At 39.4% G+C, this 21756-nt stretch overlaps 1 protein-coding gene across 5 annotated transcripts in view; it reads right to left on the bottom strand.

The window, feature by feature from the left end:
• LOC125100147 (T-cell-specific guanine nucleotide triphosphate-binding protein 2-like) overlaps window positions 1-21756 on the bottom strand; it is a 303876-nt gene that overhangs the window by 17093 nt on the left and 265027 nt on the right. For 3 of the 5 annotated variants that reach the window (XM_047730074.1, XM_047730072.1, XM_047730075.1), the window contains exon 1: window positions 1407-1656. The exons of the other annotated variants lie outside the window; for them this stretch is intronic. The gene's annotated coding sequence lies outside the window, so the exon portion shown is untranslated. Of the gene's footprint in view, window positions 1-1406; window positions 1657-21756 lie in introns of those variants that run through there. 5 annotated transcript variants of the gene reach the window in all.

Here is a 21756-nt window from a genome sequence, read left to right as displayed (position 1 = left end):
GTCTTAGTATAATGTTATACTGTATAATTACTCTCTTATCTTCTGAATTTGCTGTCATCAAAACTGAGGCTCACACTGAAAGGACTTGAACCAGAGTGCCAGGAAAATGCCCCAGCTGACTCTCACGCAAAGGCAGCCGGCAAAAGTATCTATAAAGAATGTGGCACATGTGGGTAACATCCATTCTGCCTCTGCAAAATGTCCCCTCATTGTGAGATTTCTGAAATTCTGATGCCAGTGTAACATGGCATCCCTTTGCTTCTGAATCAGAGAAAATGAGATATATAAACCATGGCTTTAAGTTGAACGAACAGTTAAGGCTTTGGGAAACCCAAAGTAGCTGCTAGGTTTTCCTTGGCTCACTGGCAAACTCCATGGTGGTTTTTGTTTGTTTATTTGCTTTTTTCATTCCTTCACCCATCACCGTGTATTTAAGATGATTCAAACTATGACTACACAGTGGAGAGAAGACTTCTGTAAAGTCGTGGGAACAGTTTGCCAGCAATTTCTGACTTGTCAGACACATTATCCTGGAAAAATTATTTTTGCCCTCAGAGGACTCACATCACCTCTTTTGAGAGACATTTGAACACCCACAGCTGGTCTTTATTCAGCTGTCACCTAGCCGGAGTCATCAATGTGTTCTTCTTACTGTATGTGTGTTTTCGATAGAAGTTTGCCCTGCTGCAAAGCAGATGCCCTCACAGTGGCAAAGGAACTGTCAATGATTTCTTTCTTTTTCTCTTCCTCTCTTCCTTTAAAAATATTTCCCTTCCTACAGCTCAGTGGAGCCCCTTTCTGTTTGCTAGATAAGATGCTGCCTAATTCATGAATCATATAATAAAGCTAATCATCCTTTAAAATTTATTTATTTAAGGGGTACCTGGGTGGCTCAGTGGGTTAAAGCCTCTGCCTTCAGCTCAGGTCATGGTCTCAGGGTCCTGGGATCCAGCCCCACATCAGGTTTTCTGCTCGGCAGGAAGCCTGCATACCCCCCTCTCTCTGCTTACTTCTCTGCCTACTTGTGATCTCTGTCAAATAAATAAAATCTCTAAAAAAATTATTTATTTGAATTGTGTCATTAATAGACAATACATGCATTGTCTCCCCCACAGAAAGGTAGTTGGGCATGAGATAGGGAGTAGGGGGTGTCTGATCAGGAAGCTATAGGGGAAAAACCCCATCCGCTGACACCCCAGACATTCACATGATCCTTCTGCAGTTTGCAGGAATAAAGTTTGTCCTCCAACCTCCCTCTGAAAATGTCCCAAATAGTTAAATGCTCTAACTGGCTCACAGCCATGCACCAGACATCCAGCCCCTCAGCCTTTCAAGTCCACAGCACAGGAGATCAGCATCCAGGTTCTCCCAAGCTTAGACATACAAATCTGTGATTTCTTGCTTACCAGCTCCTGGGGGGAAAGAGACTCCTGGTGTCAGCACTGAGCTCTGAATGTGTCCCCGAGTAGCTCAGGAGATGCTGATCCTGGTGGACGTGCTCCCTGCAGCCCACAGCATGAGCGCTGCTCCGCTCAGACTGGCCTTGCACTGGAACAGGTACTGTGTGCTGGTTTAGTCACTGAAGAGAGAAAGAGCTGACAGTCACCCCTAATGTTTATACTGCCTGTGAGGAGCAGGCAGGACTTAAATCATCTCTGGCCTCTGCTTCACTCTCAGAGGATTCTGACCAATAGTAAAAAGAAGCAGCCATCACATTGCAGAGCCCTGCATTTCCCGGAATAGAAAGTGAAATTGAAGTTCTGAGGGCTCCTTTTCTGAGAAACACAGCCATTGCCAGGAAGGGAAACTGAAAGGCATCAGGACCATTGATATGGTGTGTTTTTGGCTTCATGAGTGAGAGGAGGACACAGAATCCCAGGCAGCAGGCTTCTCAGTGACCCCAAAGGACACCTAACTGAGCCCCAGACTCCAGGCCAGGCCGAATCTGCATGCACATTCAAAGAACACAGTCTTGGAAAAATGACAGTCATGCCTCACCTGTTAACCTTGGTAAGCCCATACTCTATGGGAAGTGAAGTCTAGTAAAGAGGGTACCTAGTCCTAGTCCCTGGCTCCTGGCAAGAGCTTCAGAATCCCTGGGGATTTCCTGACTATTCGAACCTGACCTTGTTTTGCTAATGAAATGATTCCAGGCAAGATCCTAAATTGCTTCAGGTCAGTGACTGGTCACCAGGAAACCAACCCTGTCAACACAGGGTGGAGGCTCTGGGCCAGCTGAACCTCTGGGAGGAGAAGAGTGAGCTCAATTAAGTAGCTAGTGATTTAAGCAATCATGTTTTTGTAATGAAACATCAATCTAAACCCTAGACACCAAGGCTCAGTGGGCTTCTTATGTTTGCATTGATGTTCTGGAAGGTTGCATACTCTGGCTCCATGGACAGAGGCATGGAAGCTGTGTACTCCCCACCAGAACCCCCTATGTGTACCCTTTTAAATAAAACTGGACTTGTAAGTATAATACTTGCCTGACTCATGTGAATCATTCTGATCAATTAGCAAGCCTGAGGGGGTTACAGGACCCCTCTAATTTGTAGACAGTTGGAGATCCAGGTGACCTGGGGACCCCCCCACCCCCCAGTGCATCTGGTGTCTGAAGTGAGAGTAGTCTTCTGAAGGACTGAGCCCTGAAACCTGGTGAGTCTTTGCTAACTCTGCATGGTTAGTGCAGGAATTAAAAGACAGTATACCCAATTGGGGTGGAAACTGAATAGGGAGTAACCCTGTGTCCTGGGGAGCCATATCCTGGCTTTAATTTTTCTTTTCATATTTTTAAAATGTAAATCCTTATATAGTTTACAATTCAAGGGGTATAAAATGTATGCAATAATATGGCCCTCCACTTGACAATGGGCCTTGTCAAGTGTCTGTGCTAGAGAGACCATGTCGTCCATTTTATGAATGTATGAGCAAATATGCAAAATCCATTTTCTCCTATTTATAAAAATGGCAGCCTTCCTTACACAATGTCCCGCACCTTGAATTTTTCATTTGATATTTGGTAATAGTTGCGGACATGCACACTCAACCCTCCTCCTGTTAAAATAGTGTACACCTGAAATTAATGGAAAAGTGTATGTTAACTAACCAGAATTAAAAAACAAAAGTAAAAAAAAATGTAAAATAAAATAACAAAAGAATAAAAATATTTTTATTAATGTGTTTTCAAATAAACATCTGTTTTACTGACAAGTAGGTTAAGAAATAAGACCTAGGTGAACTATGGCTCAATAAAACTGTCGTTTTAAAAAAGGAGAAAAAGAAATGAGACTTGCCATCAACCCAGTAAAGTCTGGTGATGCCCTGCAAATAGCAAGTCCCTCCTCCTATGTGGAGTTTCTTCCCCTCTTCTTTTTTTTTAATTGAAGCACAGTTAACATAAAATATTATATTAGCTTTAAGTGCACATAATATGAATACAAGAGCTCTAGACATTACTCAAAGCTCTCCTTGGTAAATGTGTCACCCTCTGTCACCATAGAACATTGTTACAATATTATTTACATTCCCTATGCTGTACCACTCATCTCTGTATTTATATTCTTTATACATGGAAGTTTGTACCTCTTAATCTCCTTCATTTATTTTACCTTTCCCCCCTCCCCTTGCCTTACCTCCCCTGAGGCAGCTACTAAATTGTTCTCTGTATTTCATAGTAGTGTTTTTTTGTTGTCTGCTTAGACGCCATATATAAATAAAATTATATCGTATTTATCTTTATTTTTCTGAATTATTTCAATTAGTATAAGACCTTGTAAGCCCATCCATGTCATTGCAAATGGCAAGCTCTCGTTCTTTATGGCTGAGTAATATTCCATTGTATATAGTGCATGGTCTTTTCTATTGGTCTATCAGTGCACACTTGCATTGCTTCCATATCTTCACTATTGTAACTAATGCTGCAATAAACATAGAGGTGCAGATACCATTTTGTGTTAGTGCTATTGTTTTAGGTAAATTCCCAGGAATGAAATTACTGGGCTAGGTGATACTTTTATTTTTAATTTTTTGAAGATATTGCATTCAGCTTTCCACAGTGGTTGCACCGATTTATATTCCTGCAACAATACATGATATTTCCTCTTTTCCTACATCCTCGCCAACACTTGTTACTTTTTATCTTTTTATCACTAGCCATTCTGACTGGTTGAAATGTTGAGATGATGTCTCATTATTGATATGATTTGTATTCCCTTGATGATTATTGATGTTGAACATCTATTCATATCTATTGGCATAAGTTTTTGGTTTTGTTATATCTACTCAGGTCCTCTGCCTATTTTTAAATTGGATATCTTTTTCCCTGTTGAGTTGTAGAAGTTCTTTATATATTATCTATATAAACACCTTATCAGATGTATCATTTGCAAATATCTTCTTCATATGCTAGACTGCCTTTTGTTTTGTTTATTGTTTCCTTCACTTTAAAAAAGCCTTTGGTTTTGTCATGGTCATAATGGCTTATTATTGTTTTGTTTATCCTGCCTGGAGGATATCCATAATATGTTCCTGAGAGAGATGTCCAAGTGATTACTGCATATATTTTTTAAAATTTTTATTTATTTTTTAAATTTCTTTTCAGTGTTCCAGAATTCATTGTTTTGTGCACCACACTCAGTGCCCCATGCAGTACATGCCCTCCATAATATCCAGCACCAGGCTCACCCAACCTCCCACCCTCTCCCCTCCAAAACCCTCAGTTTGTTTCTCACAGTCCACAGTCTCTCAGGGTTTGTCTTCCCCTCTGATTTCTCCCAACTCACTTCTCTTCTCCATCTCCCTATGTCCCCCGTGTTATTCCTTATGCTCCACAAGTAAGTGAAACCATATGGTAGTTGACTTTCTCTGCTTGGCTTATTTCACTCAGCATAATCTCTTCCAGTCCCATCCATGTTGATACAAAAGCTGGGTATTCATCCTTTCTGATGGAGGCATAATACTCCATGCTACATATGGACCACATCTTCCTTATCCATTCCTCTGTTGAAGGGCATTTTCATTCTTTCCACAGTTTGGTGACTGTGGCCATTGCTGCTATGAACATTAGGGTACATACGGCCCTTCTTTTCACTACTTCTGTGTCTTTGAGGTAAATACCCAGCAGTGCAGTTATATTTTTTAGGAGTATTATGGTCTCGTGTCTCACATTTAGGTATTTAATCCATTTTGAGTTTATTTTGCCGTATGGTATAAAAAGTAGTCCAGTTTCATTCTTTTGCATGTAGCTGTCCAGTTTTCCCAAAAACCATTTGTGGAAAAAATTGTCTCTTCCCTTGTGTGTTTGTCCCTATTTTGTTGTACATTAATTGACCATATATGTACAGCTTTATTTCTAGATGAAAATTCTGTCCCATTGATCTCGTGTTGATTGTGTACCAACACCATACTGTTTTGATCTCTACAGCTTTGTAATATAACCTGAAGTCTGGAATTGGGATGTTTCTAGCTTTGTTTTTATTTTTCAAGATTACTTTGGCTGTTTGGGTCTTGTGTGGTTCCACACTAATTTTAGTATTGCTTGCTCTAGTTCTGTGAAAATTGCTGTTGGTATTTGGACCAATTGCATTAAATCGCTACACTATTATGCATTACATGGACATTTTTACCGTATTTGTTCTTCAAATCCATGAGCATGGGGTGTCTTTCCATGTGTTTCTGTTGTCTTCAGTTTCTCTCATCACTGTTTTATAGTTTTCGGGGTGCAGGTCTTTCACCTCTTCAGTTATTTATGCCCAGATATTTCATTACTTTTGGTGCAATTGTAAATGGGATTGTTTTAATAATTTCTCTCTGCTGCTTCATTATTACTTTATACAAATGCAGTGGATTTCTGTATACTGATTCTGTATCTTGTGACCTTACCTAATTCACTGATGAGTTCTAGTAGGCTTTTGGTGGAGTATTTAGGGTTTCTTTTTTAGTGTATCATGAATCATGTCATCAGTAATAGTGTTTTACTTTTTCCTTACCAAATGTTTTAAATATTTTGTTTATTTATTTGAGAAAGAGAGAGAGTAAGAGGGAACATGAGTGGATGGAGGGAAGGGCAAAAGGAGAGGAGGAAACAGGTTTCCCACCGAGCAGGGAGCCCAATGGGAGGCTCAATCCCAGAACCCTAAGATCATGACCTGAGCTGAAGGCAGACACTTAGCTGACTGAACCATCAAGGTGTCCCAAGACCCGGGACTTTGAAAAGGTCATGGCTCTGCGGGGAGAGTAAGGTTGTGTAAGTCCCACGGCTGGCCACATCAGGTTGACGAGATAAAAAAGGACTTCCTCCATGTTCATGCTCTTTATAAGAACAGATGGGGTATAGTGGCAAGATGGCAAGCAGCGTGGACTTTGAGAGTGTCAATTCAGCACTTGAGATGCATATCAAAACCTAAGGAACAGAATATTTAAGTTCAATGTCCCTTATAAGAGGGTCAATAACTCCTTCCCTTTGAATATTTTAAACATCTGTTATACATGAGGCAACACAAACAACCATCCACTGTCTCCCTTACTGACAACCTTCTGCCCTACAGGAGACCTCTTCTGAGCAGTGGATGAGCAAAGAATGCTCAGAGGATTGTGGGACAGTAGTGTCTTCCTCTACACCTCTGTACCGTCCACTCTCTGGGGAGAGCTTTCAGAGTAATGGAGCATTTGAGGGTCAGCCTCCCCCATGTATACCTGTTACACCATAAAGCACCCACCCTATACCATTGATGGAGAAAGTAGTGGGAAAGTCTTAATTACAGTAACAGCAAGTATAACTATTCTGGAGCTTGGAGGCGGATATTGTTCACGGCACTCAGGTCCCTTCTTGTAAATTTGCCATAGAAATTTCTGTGGAAGGAAAAACACTATTCTTCCAATTTGCCCAGTGAATTCATCTTTGTTTTCCAGTCTCGTTCTTAATTTATCTTCACTCTCTTCTATCCCCTGTTCCTCATTGTGCCCTGTTCACAAGTCCCTTGGCCCATCTAGTGTTGGTAAAGTCTTAGAAATACAAACCCTGACTTTGTTCCCTTCACTCTGTTCCCCCATAGTATCTGGAAATATGACATTGTAGAACATTTCCCTTTTCCTCTTTCAATTTCCTCCTCCCTGATATAGTGCCCTCCTACGTGATAAATTATTTACTTGGACATGTTCCCATATTAGTGGATTTCACATACTTTGGTGATGAAGGTATTGATATGATGACTGGGGGAAATCCTTCATAAAAAGCCAATGGACAATTGTTACCCTAATTGTTAATGAATGTTTATTACCTGACTAAATCAAACACATGTAAACCACCTCATAACATGTGAGAATAATGAAAAACATGGGGTGCATTTCTGTCATGATTTAAGCAATACAGATCAGAGTGCAGGGAGAGACCATAGTCAAATCCCCTTTGCATAAGAGTGGAGTATCAGTGTAGAACAGGACCCCACCACTGACAGAACATAACACCATTTGTTGTTCTGTTAGGCAATTTGACCCATCTCTCTGGCATCTTTTTCGTTTTTTGCCCCCTCCCTGTGGCATCTTCTTAAACCTAAGCTCTCCGAAATCTTATGCAAGAAAATTTTAACATCACTGGCCTGTGTACTGATAAATTTCAAATGTGGAAAAGTAGATTTTCAAAAATTGAAAGAAAATGCTCAACAGGGGTGCCTGGGTGGCTCAGTGGGTTAAAGCCTCTGCCTTCGGCTCAGGTCATGATCCCAGGGTCATGGGATTGAGCCGCACATCGGGATCTCTGCTTAGCAGGGAGCCTTTGCCACCCCCCTCGCCCCCGCCGCCTGTCTCTGTCTACTTGTGATCTCTGTGTGTCAAATAAATAAATAAATAAATAAAATCTTAAAAAAAAAAAAGAAAATGCTCAACAAAACAATTACTTTGCATTGCTACCAATTATGAAAACTCACCATATTTTTAAATAGCTCTATGGCAATGAGGTCTAGATTGCATTAATACACGGCATAGTTTCCAACTGGAGACACCCAGTAAACATTCACTAAATTACAAATTTTCTTCCATTTTAGAAACAGCTTCACACACAATGCTTCTCTCTTCTTCAAAGAGGATGGCATGAGCAGTGGGATGAAATATTACCTCTCCACCAGCTGCCACTGTCATTCAAACCTCCAAAGCACAAGCCAGTATCTCATCAGTGCAAGAACACCACTGGCTCATCAACAGCTCCAGAGAAATACGAGATTTCTGATATCAGAGGTCATCAATGTTTCCACTTACAAAGCTGAAAATGCTAATGCAAATTAGCTCTCTGGTTTCTTAAATGGCACTAATCCATTCATGAGGGCTGAAAATGCCAAGATTAACAAAGAGCTCCCTGGAGTCCCAGGCACAGGAGCACCCCTACATAACTGACCTCCCTGGGAAATGCAGGCACTGGGGCCTCCTGTGATCACTGCCCTGAGCAAGGGGCTGGAGAGTCTCTGTCATGCCTGGGTAAAGTGTGAAAACAACAGGAAGGATGACAGCCTCTGAGTTGAGCCCCTCCTTCAGGAAGACTTGGCTGAACTTTGCAGCCCACATTTACAGAACATGAAAGTGAAACCACCATTTCCCCACAGTACAAGCAATTCTGGGAAGAAACATAAAAGTGTTTTGAGTTCGGGTGGCTCAAGGGAGTGAGGGGAGGGCTGAGAGTCACCAGGGGCAATGGGAGGCAGGTCTTCATTGACCTCTGAGGTCACCTAGCCAAGACTCCCAGGGGAGTCCTGGAAGCAGTGAGGAAGGCTGTGAGCAAGTTTCTAAAGCTTCTAGAGAATGAGAGAAGCATTTCCCTTCAGAAAGGAGAGGGACTATATCATTTCTCTGTGTTTTTTTTTTTTCTTTCATTTTTAGGTTCTCTGTTGCTCACTGTGATGTTTTCACTCTTGGGCATATATGACACTGGCAGGTCATAGGGTCACATCTCATGAACAACTTAAACTACCCAGAGGGACTCTGGGGAAATCTGGCAAGACAGCAGGGTGGGAGTTCAGAGAAGGACGAAGGCGCCTGGAGTCTAGGATTATGTGGAAGATCAGGAGGAAATTACCAAAGTTTCTTTAGAAGAAGCAGAACATAGGAGGATCTGCTATTTCAGATAACATTTCTTTTTCTTTTAAATGATTTTATTTATTTACTTGTCAGAGAGTGGGAGCAAGCACAAGCAGGGGGAGTAGCAGAGGAAGGAGCATGTTCCCCACTGAGCAGAGAGCACAACAAGTGGCCTCATCCCAGTACCCTGGGATGATGATCTGAACTGAAGGCAGATGTTTAACCAACTGAGCCATACAGGCACCCTTATATAATATTTATTTCTTTGTATAGTATCTAAGACAGTTGGATGCTGACTGACCAACTGATCCCCAGAAGGGGACACAGAGACCTGTACAAGATTTAGGCATATTTGGAGTTCTGTGACATGGGAGAAGTACATGGGATGTCATGGGGTACAGAAGGCACCACCTAGTAAATGGAGCTGACAAACTGGTCAACAAACTGGTAACATAAGTTACTGAATCTCTCCTTACATTACTTATGATAATCAATTCCAAAGGGATAAAGACCTAAACTCAAATGAAAATGGCAGAAAATCATATAACTGTTCTTAGAGAAGGATTTCTTTATTTTTTTTTAAGTTTCAGAAGTCGAGTTTAGTGATTCGTCAGCTGCGTATAACACCCAGACTCATTTCAAGTGCCCTCCTTAATGTCCACCACCCAGTTACCCCATCCTCCCACCAACCTCCCCTCCAGCAACCCTCAGTTTGCTTCTTTGATTATGAGTCTCTTATGCCCTCCTTAGGGAGCCCTGATGGTATATGTAAACAATGAATCTTGGACCAATACATCAAGAACTAATGATGTATTGTATGGTGACTAATATTACACAATAAAATTTAAAAACAAATACGAAAACAAACAAAGAGTCTCTTATGGATTGTCTCCCTCTCTGATTTCGTCCTATTTTATTTTTCCCTGCCTTGCCCTATGTTTCTCTATTTTGTTTCTTAAATTGAACATGAGTTAAATCATGTGATGATTATCTTTCACTGATTGACATATTTTGCATAGCATAATACCTTCTCGTTCCCTCCATGCTGATGCAAATGGTAAGGTTTCATTTTTTGATAGCTGAGTTATACACACACACACACACACACACACACACACACACACACACATACACCTCATCTTCCTTATCCATTCGTCTATCAAGGGACATCTGGGGTCATTCCATTGTTGCTATGGACATTGTTGCTATAAACATTGGGGTGCAAATCACTATGATTATATCCTTTGGGTAAATACCTAGTAGTGCATTGCTGGGTTGTAGGTTAGCTCTATTTTTTAACTTTTTGAGGACTCTCCATACTGTTTTCCAGAGTAGCTGTACCAGCTTGCATTCCCACCAGCAGTGTAAGAGGGTTCCCCTTTCTCCACATCCTAAGCAATATTTGTTGTTTCCTGACTTGCTAATTTTAGCCATTCTGACTGGTAAGAGGTGGTATCTCATTGTGGTTTTGATTTGTATTTCCCTGATGCCAAGTGATGTTGAGCATTTTTTCATGTGTCTGTTGGCCATTTATATGTCTTCTTGGGAGAAATGGCTGTTCATTTTGTCTGCCCATTTCTTGACTGGATTATTTATTTTGTGGGTGTTGCATTTGATAAGGTCTTTTTAAAATTTGTTTTTAATTTTTAAATTTAACTCAATTAGCCAACATATAGCATATCATTAGTTTAAGATGTAGTGTTCAATAATTTATAAGTTGTACATAACATCCAGTGCTCACCAGATCACATGCCCTCCTTAATGCCCATAATCCAATAACCCCATCCCCCCACTAACCTCCCCTCCAACAACCCTCAGTTTGTTTCCTATAGTTAAGAATTTTTCATGGTTTTTCTCTCTCTCTGATGTCTTCCCATTCAGGTTTCCCTTCCTTCCCCTATGATCCTCTGTGCTGTTTCTTATAGTTCGCACATGAGTGAAGCCATGTGATAATTGTCTTTCTCTGTTTGATATATTTTGCTCAGCATACTATCTTCCAGTTCCATTCACATTGATGTAAATTGTAAGGATTCATCCTTTCTGATGTCTGAGTGATATTCTATTTTATATATATATATATATATATATATATATATATATATATATATATATACACCACACTTTCTTTATCCATTCATCTGTCAATGGACATCTCAGCCCTTTCCACTGTTTGGGTATTGTGGCATTCCTGCTATGAACATGAGTGCAGGTACCCCTTCAGATCACTACGTTTTTATCTTCAGGGTAAATACCTAGTAGTGCAATCCCTGGGTCATAGGATACCTTTATTTTTAACTTCTTGAAGAAACTCCATACTATTTTCCAGAAAAGCAGTACCACCTTGTATTCCCTCAATGCTATATGTATAAGAGATCCCTTTTCTCCACACCCTCACCAACATTTGTTGTTTCCTGTCTTGTTAATTTTAGCCATTCTGACTGGTGTGAGGTGGTATCTCATTGTGGTTTTGATTTGTATTTCCCTGATGCCAAGTTATACGGAGCATTTTTTTTTTTTTTTAATATATGTCTGCTGGCCATGTGTATGTCTTCTTTGGAGAAATGTCTGTTCATATCTTCAGCCCGTTTCTTGTCTGGATTATTTGTTTTTTGGGGAGTTGAGTTTGATAAGTTCTTTATAGATCTTGGATACTTGTCCTTTAATATTTCATTTGCAAATACCTTCTCCCATTCTGTAGTTTGCCTCTTTTGTTGACTTTTCTGGCGCTGTGAAGAAGCTTTTTATCTGGATGAAGTCCCAATAGTTCATTTTTGTTTTTGTTTCCCTTGCATTTGGAGACATGTCTGGCCAGAAGTTGTTGCAGCTGAGATTGAAGAGATTGCTGCCTGGTTCTCCTCTAGGATTTTGATGGATTCCTCTCTCACTTTTTGGTCTTTCATTCACTTTGCGTCTCTTTTTGTGTATGGTGTAAGAAAATGGTCCAGTTTCATTCTTCTGCATGTGGCTGTCCAATTTTCTCAGCACCATTTATTGAAGAGACTGTCCTTTTTCCATTGGATATTCATTTCTGCTTTGCTGAATGTTAGTTGACCATAGAGTTGAGGGTCCATTTCTGGGTTCTCTATTCTGTTCCATTGATCTATGTGTCTGTTTTTGTGCCAGTACCATACTATCTTGATGGTTATAACTTTGTAATATAGCTTGAAGTCCAGAATTTTGATGCCATCCCTTTGGTTTCTATTTCAGAATTCCTTTGACCATTCAAAGTCTTTTCTGGTTCCATACAAATTATAGGATTCTTTGTTCCAGCTCTTTGAAAATGCTGATAGTATTTTGATAGGGATTGGATTGAATGTGTAGATTGCTTTGGGTAGCATAGTCATTTTAACAATATATTTTCTTCCAATCCATGAGCATGGTATGTTTTTTCCATTCTTCATGTCTTTCTCAATTTCTTTCATGAGTCTTATATAGTTTTCAGAGTACGGATCCTTTACCTCTTTGGTTGGGTTTCTTCCTAGGTAGTTTATGGTTGTTAGTGCAATTGTAAATGGGATCAATTCCTTGATTTCTCTTTCTTCTATCTCATTGTTAGTGTATAGAAATGCAACTGATTTCTGTGCATTGATTCTTTATCCTGAAACTTTGCTGAATTCCTGTTTTGGCTTTAGTGGTTTTTTGGTGGTGTCTGGGTTTTCTGCCTAGAGTATCATGTCTTCTGCAAAGAGTGAGAGTTTGGCTCCTTATTTGCCAATTTACATGATTCCTGAGGTTAGGACTTCTAGTACTATGTTAAACAACAGTGGTGAGAGTGGGCATCCCTGTTATGCTCCTGACTTTAGGGGGAAAGTTCTCAGTTTTTCCCAATTGAGAATGATATTTTCTGTGGACTTTTCATAGATGACTTTTATGATATTGAGGTATGTTCTTTCTATGCCTTCACTGTGTAGAGTTTTCATCAGAAAGATGCTCTACTTTGTCAAAATTTTTTCCCCTACATCTTGAGAGTATCTTATGGTTTGTCTTCTCTTTTATTAATGTGGTGTATCACATTCATTGATTTGCAGATATTGAACCACCTTGCAGCCGAGGAATAAATCCCACTTGGTCATGGGTGAATAATCCTTTAAAGTAATGTTGGCTCATCTTCCCCTCTGATTACCCCCCCCTTCATTTTTCCCTTCATTCTCGTAATGTCCTCAGAGGGTTTACAGGGGTAGGGGGTGAGAGATGGTTTAGCCAGCTAAATACGATGGGTATTAAGGAGGGCATATATTGCAATGAGCACTGGGTGTTATACATGAATAATGAATTGTGGGACACTATATCAAAAACTAATGAAGTACTACATGGTAACTAATATAACATAATAAAAAATTAAATTAAATTAAATTAAATTAAAAAGTAGTTTAAAATAAACCTAGTACTATGCAATGTGGATGTACATATACTGTAACTGAACACTATAATAATTTTATTGAGGTAGCCTAAAAAATCACTTTTAACAAAAATTTTAAAATTCAAAAAATTAAGGGCACCTGGGTGGCTCAGTGGGTTAAGCCGCTGCCTTTGGCTCAGGTCATGATCTCAGTCCCGCATCGGGCTCTCTGCTCAGCAGGGAGCCTGCTTCCCTCTCTCTCTCTGCCTGCTTCTCTGTCTACTTGTGATCTCTCTCTGTCAAATAAATAAATAAAAAATCTTTTAAAAAATTCAAAAAAATAAATAGAGTAACGATGGATCCTGTTGGCTAGTATCTTGGTGAGAATATTTGCATCCATGTTCATCAGAGATATTGGTCTGTAATTCTCCTTTTTGGTGGGGTCTTTGTCTGGTTTGGGGATCAAGGTAATGCTGGCCTCAAAGAATGAGTTTGGAAGTTTTCCTTCTTTTTCTATTTTTTGAGAGAGCTTCTGAAAAATAGGTTCTTCTTTAAATGTTCTTCTTTAGTTCTTCTTTAAATGTTTGGTAAATTTCCACTGGGAAGCCATCTAGTCCTAGACTCTTGATTTTTGGGAGATTTTTGATTACTGCTTCAATTTCTTTGCTGGTTATAGGTCTGTTCAGGTTTTCTATTCCTTCCTATTTCAGTTCTGTTAGTCTATATGTTTCCAGGAACGCATCCATTTCTTCCAGATTGCCTCATTTCTTGGCATGTATGTTCTCATAATATGCTCTTATAATCCTTTGGTATTGGTTGTAATCTCATTCTCTCATTTATCATTTTATTAATCTGAGTCTTTCTCTTTCATTTTTGATAAGTCTGGCTAGGGGTTTATTGGTCTTCTTAATTTTTCAAAGAACCAGCTCCTAGTTTTCTTAATCTGTTGTACTATTCTTTTGATTTCTATTTTATCATTTTATGCTCTAATCTTTATTATTTCTTTATTATTTATTATTTCTTTAATATTTATTATTATTTGGCTTTATTTGCTATTCTTTTTCCAGATCCTATAATCTTAGTTGTTCCTTGAGAGCAGTTTGTATTGCTATGGACTTCCCTCTTAGGACCATCTTTACTACATTCCAAAGGTTTTGAAGAGTTTCTTCCCATTTTCATTTGTTTCCAAGAATTTTTAATTCTTCTTTAATTTCTTGGTTGAACCATTCATTCTTTAGTAGGATGCACTTTAACTTCTATGTATTTGTGTTCCTTCCACATTTTCTCCTGTGATTTAGTTCAAGACTGAAAGTAGTGTGGTCTGAAAATATGCAGGGAATAATCTGTCTTTTGGTATTGTTTGAAACCTGTTTTGTGACCCATCATGTGGTCTCTTCTGGGGAATGTTCCATGTGCACTTGAGAAGAATGTATTCTCTTGCTTTAGAATGGCATGGCCTGTGTATCTGTGAAGTCCATCTGGTCCAGTGTTTCACTCAAAGCCCTTGTTTTCTTGTTGATCTTCTGTTTAGATTATGCATTGCTGTGAGTGGGGTGTTAAATTCCTCTACTAATATAGTATTATTATCAGTGTTTCTTTAATTTTGTTGTTAATTGGCTTATATAATTGACTGTTCCTATGTTAGGGATGTAAATGTTTACAATTGTGAGATCTTTTTAGATAGACCCCTTTATTCTTATATGGTGCCTTTCTACATCTTTTATTACAGTCTTTGGTTTAAAATCTAGTTTGTCTGATATAAAGATTGCTACCCCAGCTTCCTTTTGATGTCCATTACCATGATAAATGATTCTCCACCCCTTCATTTGTCAATCTGGAGGTAACTTGGGTCTGAAATGAGTCTCTTGTAGATAACATATCAATGGGTTTTGCTTTTTTGTCCATATGACACCCTGATCTCCTGATAGGTGTATTTAGTACATTTATATTTAGAGTAATTATTGAAATATATTAATTTTGTGCATTGTATTTCTGTAAAGTCAGTGTTTCTGTATATTGTTCCTTTCTTTGGTTCTGGTTGATATTATTTGGGACTCTTTCTTTGCTTATAGGAGCCCCTTAATATTCTTGCGGGGATGTTTTAATGATCACAAATTCTTTTAGTTCCTCTTGTCCTGGGAGCACTTAATCTCTCCTATTCTCAATGATAGCCTTGCTGATAAAGTATTCTTTTTTTTTTAAAGTTTTTTATTCATTTACCCAAGAGAGAGAGAGCATGCACACAAGCAGGGGAGCCCTAGGCAGAGGGAGAGGGATGAGGCAGGCTCCGCTCTGAGCAAGGAGCTGGTTGCGGGACTCGATAGCAGGACCCTGGGATCGTGACCTGAGCCTAAGGCAGTTGCTTAAGCAACTCAGGGGTCGCTTTTTTTTTTTTTTTAAGATTTTATTATTTGGGAGTGAGAGCATGAGTGGGGCACGGGAGGAGTGGAGGGAAAGGGAGAAGCAGGCTTCTTGCGAGCAGGGAGCCCAATTGAGATCATGACCTGAGCTGAAACAGAGATTCAGATACTTAACTGACCAAGCCACCCAGGAGACTCCCATTTTAATTTTTTAATTTTTTTTTTTTACTATTTATTATACTTTTAAAAAATTTTTATAAACATATAACATATTATTAGCCCCAGGGGTACAGGTCTGTGACTTGCCAGGTTTACACACTTCACAGCACTCACCATAGCACATACCCTCCCCAATGTCCATAATCCCACCACCCTCTCCCTACCCTCCTCCCCCCGGCCACCCTCAGTTTGTTTTGTGAGTTTAAGGGTCTCTTATGGTTTGCCCCCTCCTGATCCCGTATTGTTTCACCTATTCTTTTCCTACCCCCCAAACACCCCACGTTGCATCTCCACTTTCTCATATAAGGGAGATCATATGATAGTTGTCTTTCTCCAATTGACTTATTTTGCTAAGCATAATACCCTCTAGTTCCATCCAAGTCGTCGCAAATGGCAAGATTTCATTTCTTTTGATGCCTGCATAGTATTCCATTGTATATACCACATCCTCTTTATCCATCCATCTGTTGATGGACCTCTAGATTCTTTCCATAGTTTGGCTATTGTGGACATTGCTGCTATAGACATTCCAGTGCACGTGCCCCTTTGGATCACTACATTTGTATCTTTAGGGTAAATACCCAGTAGTGCAATTCCTGGGTCGTAGGGTAGCTCTATTTTCAACTTTCTGAGGAACCTCCATGCTGTTTTCCAGAGTGGTTGCACCAGCTGCATTCCCACCACCGTGTAGGAGGGTTCCCCTTTCTCCACATCCTCGCCAGCATCTGTCATTTCCTGACTTGTTAATTTTAGCCATTCTAACTGGTGTGAGGTGGTATCTCATTGTGGTTTTGATTTGTATTTCCCTGATGCCGAATGGTGTGGAGCACTTTTTAATGTGTCTGTTGGCCATCTGGATGTCTTCTTCACAGAAATGTCTGTTCATGTCTTCTGCCCATTTCTGGATTGGATTATTTGTTCTTTGGCTGTTGAGTTTGATAAGCTCTTTATAGATTTTGGATACTAGCCCTTTATCTGATATGTTGTTTACAAATACCTTCTCTTAGTCTGTCCGTTGCTTTTGGTTTTGTTAACTGTTTCCATTGCTGTGCAAAAGCTTTTGATCTTGATGAAGTCCCAATAGTTCATTTTTGCCCTTGCTTCCCTTGCCTTTGGTGATGTTCCTAGGAAGAAGATGCTGAGCTGAGGTTGCAGAGGTTGCTGCCTGTGTTCTCCTTAAGGATTTTGATGGATTCCTTTCTCACATTGAGGTCCTTCATCCATTTTGAGTCTATTGTCAAGTGTGCTGTAAGGAAATGGTCCAATTTCATTTTTCTGCATGTGGCTGTCCAATTTTCCCAACAGCATTTGTTGAAGAGGCTGTCTTTTTTCCATTGGACATTCTTTCCTGCTTTGTCAAAGATTAGTTGACCATAGAGTTGAGGGTCCATTTCTGGGCTCTCTATTCTGTTCCATTGATCTATGTGTCTGCTTTTGTGCCAGTACCATACTGTCTTGATGATGACAGCTTTGTAATAGAGCTTGATGTCTGGAATTGTGATGCCACCAACTTTGGCTTTCTTTTTCAATATTCCTTTGGCTATTCGAGGTCTTTTCTGGTTCCATATAAATTTAGGATTATTTGTTCCATTTCTTTGAAAAAAATGGATGGGATTTTTATAGGGATTGCATTAAATGTGTAGATTGCTTTAAGTAGCATAGACATGTTCACAATATTTGTTCTTCTAATCTAAGTGCGTGGAACATTTTTCCATTTCTTTGTGTCTTCCTCAATTTCTTCATGAGTACTTTATAGTTTTCAGAGTATAGATTCTTTGCTTCTTTGGTTAGGTTTATTCCTAGGTATCTTATGGTTTTGGGTGCAATTGTAAATGGGATGGACTCCTTAATTTCTCTTTCTTCTGTCTTGTTGTTGGTGTAAAGAAATGCAACTGATTTCTGTGCATTGATTTTATATCCTGACACTTTACTGAATTCCTATACAAATTCTAGCAAGATTTGGAGTGAGTCTTTTGGGTTTTTAACATATAGTATCATATCATCTGCAAAGAGTGATAGTTTGACTTCTTCTTGGCCAATTTGGATGCCTTTAATTTCTTTCTGTTGTCTGTTTGCTGAGGCTAGGACTTCTAGTACTATGTTGAATAGCAGTGGTGATAATGGACATCCTTGCTGTGTTCCTGATCTTAGTGGAAAAGCTCTTCGTTTTTTTTCCATTGAGAATGATATTCGTGGTGGTTTTTTCATAGATGGCTTTGATGATATTGAGGTATGTACTCTCTAATCCCTACACTTTGCAAAAGTATTGTTCAGGAAAGGATGCTGTACTTTGTCAAATGCTTTTCAGCATCTATTGAGAGTATCATATGGTTTTGTTCTTTCTTTTATAATGTGATGTATCACATTGATTGATTGCAGATGTTGAACTAACCTTGCAGCCCTGGAATAAATCCCACTTGGTTGTGGTGAATAATCCTTTTAATGTCCTGCTGGATCCTATTGGCTACTATTTTGGTGAGAATTTTTGCATCTGTGTTCATCAAGGATATTGGTCTGTAATTCTCTTTTTTGATGGGATCCTTGTCTGGTTTTGGGATCAACTTGATGCTGGCCTCATAAAATGAGTTTGGGAGTTTTCTTTCCATTTCTATTTTTTGGAACAGCTTCAGGAGACTAGGAATTAATTCTTTTAATGTTTGGTAGGATTCCCCTGGGAAGCTGCCTGGCCCTGGGCTCTGGTTTGTTGGGAGATTTTTGATGACTGCTTCAATCTCCTTACTGGTTATGGGCCTGTTCAGGTTTTCTATTTCTTCCTGGTTCAGTTGTGGTAGTTTATATGTCTCTAGGAATGCATCCATTCTTCCAGATTGTCAACATTTGTTGGCGTAGGGTTGCTAATAATATGTTCTTATAATTGTTTGTATTTCTTTGGTGTTGGTTGTGATCTCTCTTCTTTCATTCATGATTTATTTATTTGGGTCCTTCTCTTTTCTTTTGATGCGTCTGGCCAGGGTTTATCAATCTTATTAATTATTTGAAAGAACCAGCTCCTAGTTTCATTGATTTGTTCTATTGGTGGTTTGTTTTTGTTTTTGTTTTTGTTGTTTGTTTCTATTTCATTGATTTCTGCTCTGATCTTTATTATTTCTCTTCTTCTGCTGGGTTAGGCTTTCTTTGTTGGTCTTTCTCCAGCTCCTTTAGGTGTAGGGTTAGGTTGTGTATTTGAGACCGTTCTTGTTTCTTGAGAAAGGCTTGTACCCCTATATATTTTCCTCTCAGGACTGCCTTTGCTGTGTCCCACAGATTTGAACTGTTGTGTCTTCATTATCACTTGCTTCCATGAATTTTTTTCAATTCTTCTTTCATTTCCTGGTTGACCCATTCATTCTTTATAAACATATAATGTATTTCTATCCCCAGGGGTACAGGTCTGTGAATCTCCAGGTTTACACACTTCACAGCACTCACCATAGCACATACCCTCTCCAATGTCCATAGACCCATTCCTTCTTTAGAAGGATGCTCTTTAGTCTCCATGTATTTGGGTTCTTTCCCAATTTCCTCTTGTGATTGAGTTCTAGCTTCACAGCATTGTGGTCTGAAAATATGCAGGGAATGATCCCAATCTTTTGATACTGGTTGAGACCTGATTTATGACCCAGGATGTGATCTATTCTGGAGAATGTTCCATGTGCAGTAGAGATGAACGTGTATTCTGTTGCTTTGGGATGGAATGTTCTGAATATATCTGTGATGACCATCTAGTCCAGTGTGTCATTTAAGGCCTTTATTCCTTGTTGATCTTTTGTTTGGAGGATCTGTCCATTTCATTGAGGAAAGTGTTTAAGCCCCATACTATTATTTTATTATTGTCGTATGTGTTTCTTTGATTTTGTTATTAATTGATTTATATAATTAGCTGCTCCCATGTTAGGGGCATAGATATTTAAAATTGTTAGATTCTTGTTCGACAGACCCTTTTAGAATGATATAGTGTCCTTCCTCATCTCTTATTATAGTCTCTGACTTAAATGTAACGATCTGCTATAAGGATTGCCACCCCCAGCTTTCTTTTGATGTCCATTAGCATGATAAATTGTTTTCACCCCCTCACTTTTAAATATGGAGGTGTCTTTGGGTCTCAAATGAATTCTTGTAAGGAAGCATATCAATGGGTTTTGTTTTTTTATCCATTCTGATACCCTGTGTCTTTTGATTGGGCCATTTAGCCCATTTACATTCAGGGTAACTATTGAGAGATATGAATTTAGTGCCATTGTATTTAGTGCCTGTAAGGTGCTGTTACTATATATTGTCTCTGTTCCTTTCTGGTCTGTTACTTTTAGGTGACTGTTACTATATATTGTCCTCTGTTCCTTTCTGGTCTGTCCTTTGCTTAGAGGACCCCTTTCAATATTTCCTGTAGAGGTGGTTTGGTGTTTGCAATTCCTTTGGTATTTGTTTGTCCTGGAAGCTTTTTATCTCTCCTTCTTTTTCAATGAGCGCCTAGCTGGAGTATAGTATTCTTGGCTTCATGTTTTTCTCGTTTAGTGCTCTGAATATATCATGCTAGTTCTTTCTGGCCTGCTAGGCTTCTGTGGATAAGTCTGCTGCCAATCTAATATTTTTACCATTTTATGTTACAGACTTCTTTTCCCGGGCTGCTTTCAGGATTTTCTCTTTGTCGCTAAGACTTGTAAATTTTATTATTAGATGATGGGGTGTGGACCTCTTCTTACTGATTTTGAGGGGGGTTCTCTGCACCTCCTGGATTTTGATTATGGCTTGTTCCCTTTGCCATAGTTGGGAAATTCTCTGCAATAATTCTCTCCAATATACCTTCTGCTCCCCTCTCTCTTTTTTCTTCTTCTGGAATCCCAATTATTCTAATGTTGTTTTGTCTTATGGTATCACTTATTTCTCAAATTCTCCCCTCATGGTCCAGTAGTTGTTTGTCTCTCTTTGGCTCAGCTTCTTTATTCTCTGGCTTTTTGTCTTCTATATCACTAATTCATTCTTCTGCCTCATTTATACTAGCAGTAAGAGCTTCCATTTTTTAAAAATTTCTTTTCAGCATAACAGAATTCATTGTTTATGCACCACACCCAGTGCTCCATGCAATCCATGCCCTCCATACTACCCACCACCTGGCTCCCCCAACCTCTCACCTCTCACCCCTTCAAAACCCTCAGGTTGTTTTTCAGAGTCCATGGTCTCTCGTGGTTCATCTCCCCTTCCAATTTCCCTCAACTCCCTTCCCCTCTCCATCTCCCTATGTGCTCCATGTTATTTGTTAAGCTCCACAAATAAGTGAAACTATATGATAATTGACTCTTTCTGCTTAACTTATTTCACTCAGCATAATCTCTTCCAGTCCTGTCCATGTTGCTAAAAAGGTTGGGTATTCATCCTTTCTGATGGAGGCATAATACTCCATAGTGTATATGGACCACATCTTCCTTATCCATTTGTCTGTTGAAGGGCATCTTGGTTCTTTCCACAGTTTGGCGACCGTGGCCATTGCTGCTATGAACATTGGGGTACAGATGGCCCTTCTTTTCACTACATCTGTATCTTTGGGGTAAATAACCAGTAGTGCAATTGCAGAGTCATAGGGAAGCACTATTTTTAATTTCTTAAGGAATCTCCACACTGTTCTCCAAAGTGGCTGTACCAACTTGCATTCTCAACAACAGTGTAAGAGGGGTCCCCTTTCTCCACATCCTCTCCAACACACGTTATTTCCTGTCTTGCTAATTTTAAGAGCCTCCATTTTTTATTGCACCTCATTAATAGCTTTTTTGATTTCAACGT

Source organism: Lutra lutra, chromosome 5 (genome assembly GCF_902655055.1).
Source record: "Lutra lutra chromosome 5, mLutLut1.2, whole genome shotgun sequence".
NCBI classification, from domain to species: domain Eukaryota; kingdom Metazoa; phylum Chordata; class Mammalia; order Carnivora; family Mustelidae; genus Lutra; species Lutra lutra.
Note: the sequence above shows the minus strand (reverse complement) of the source record. Positions and strands in the feature narration are given on the sequence as shown.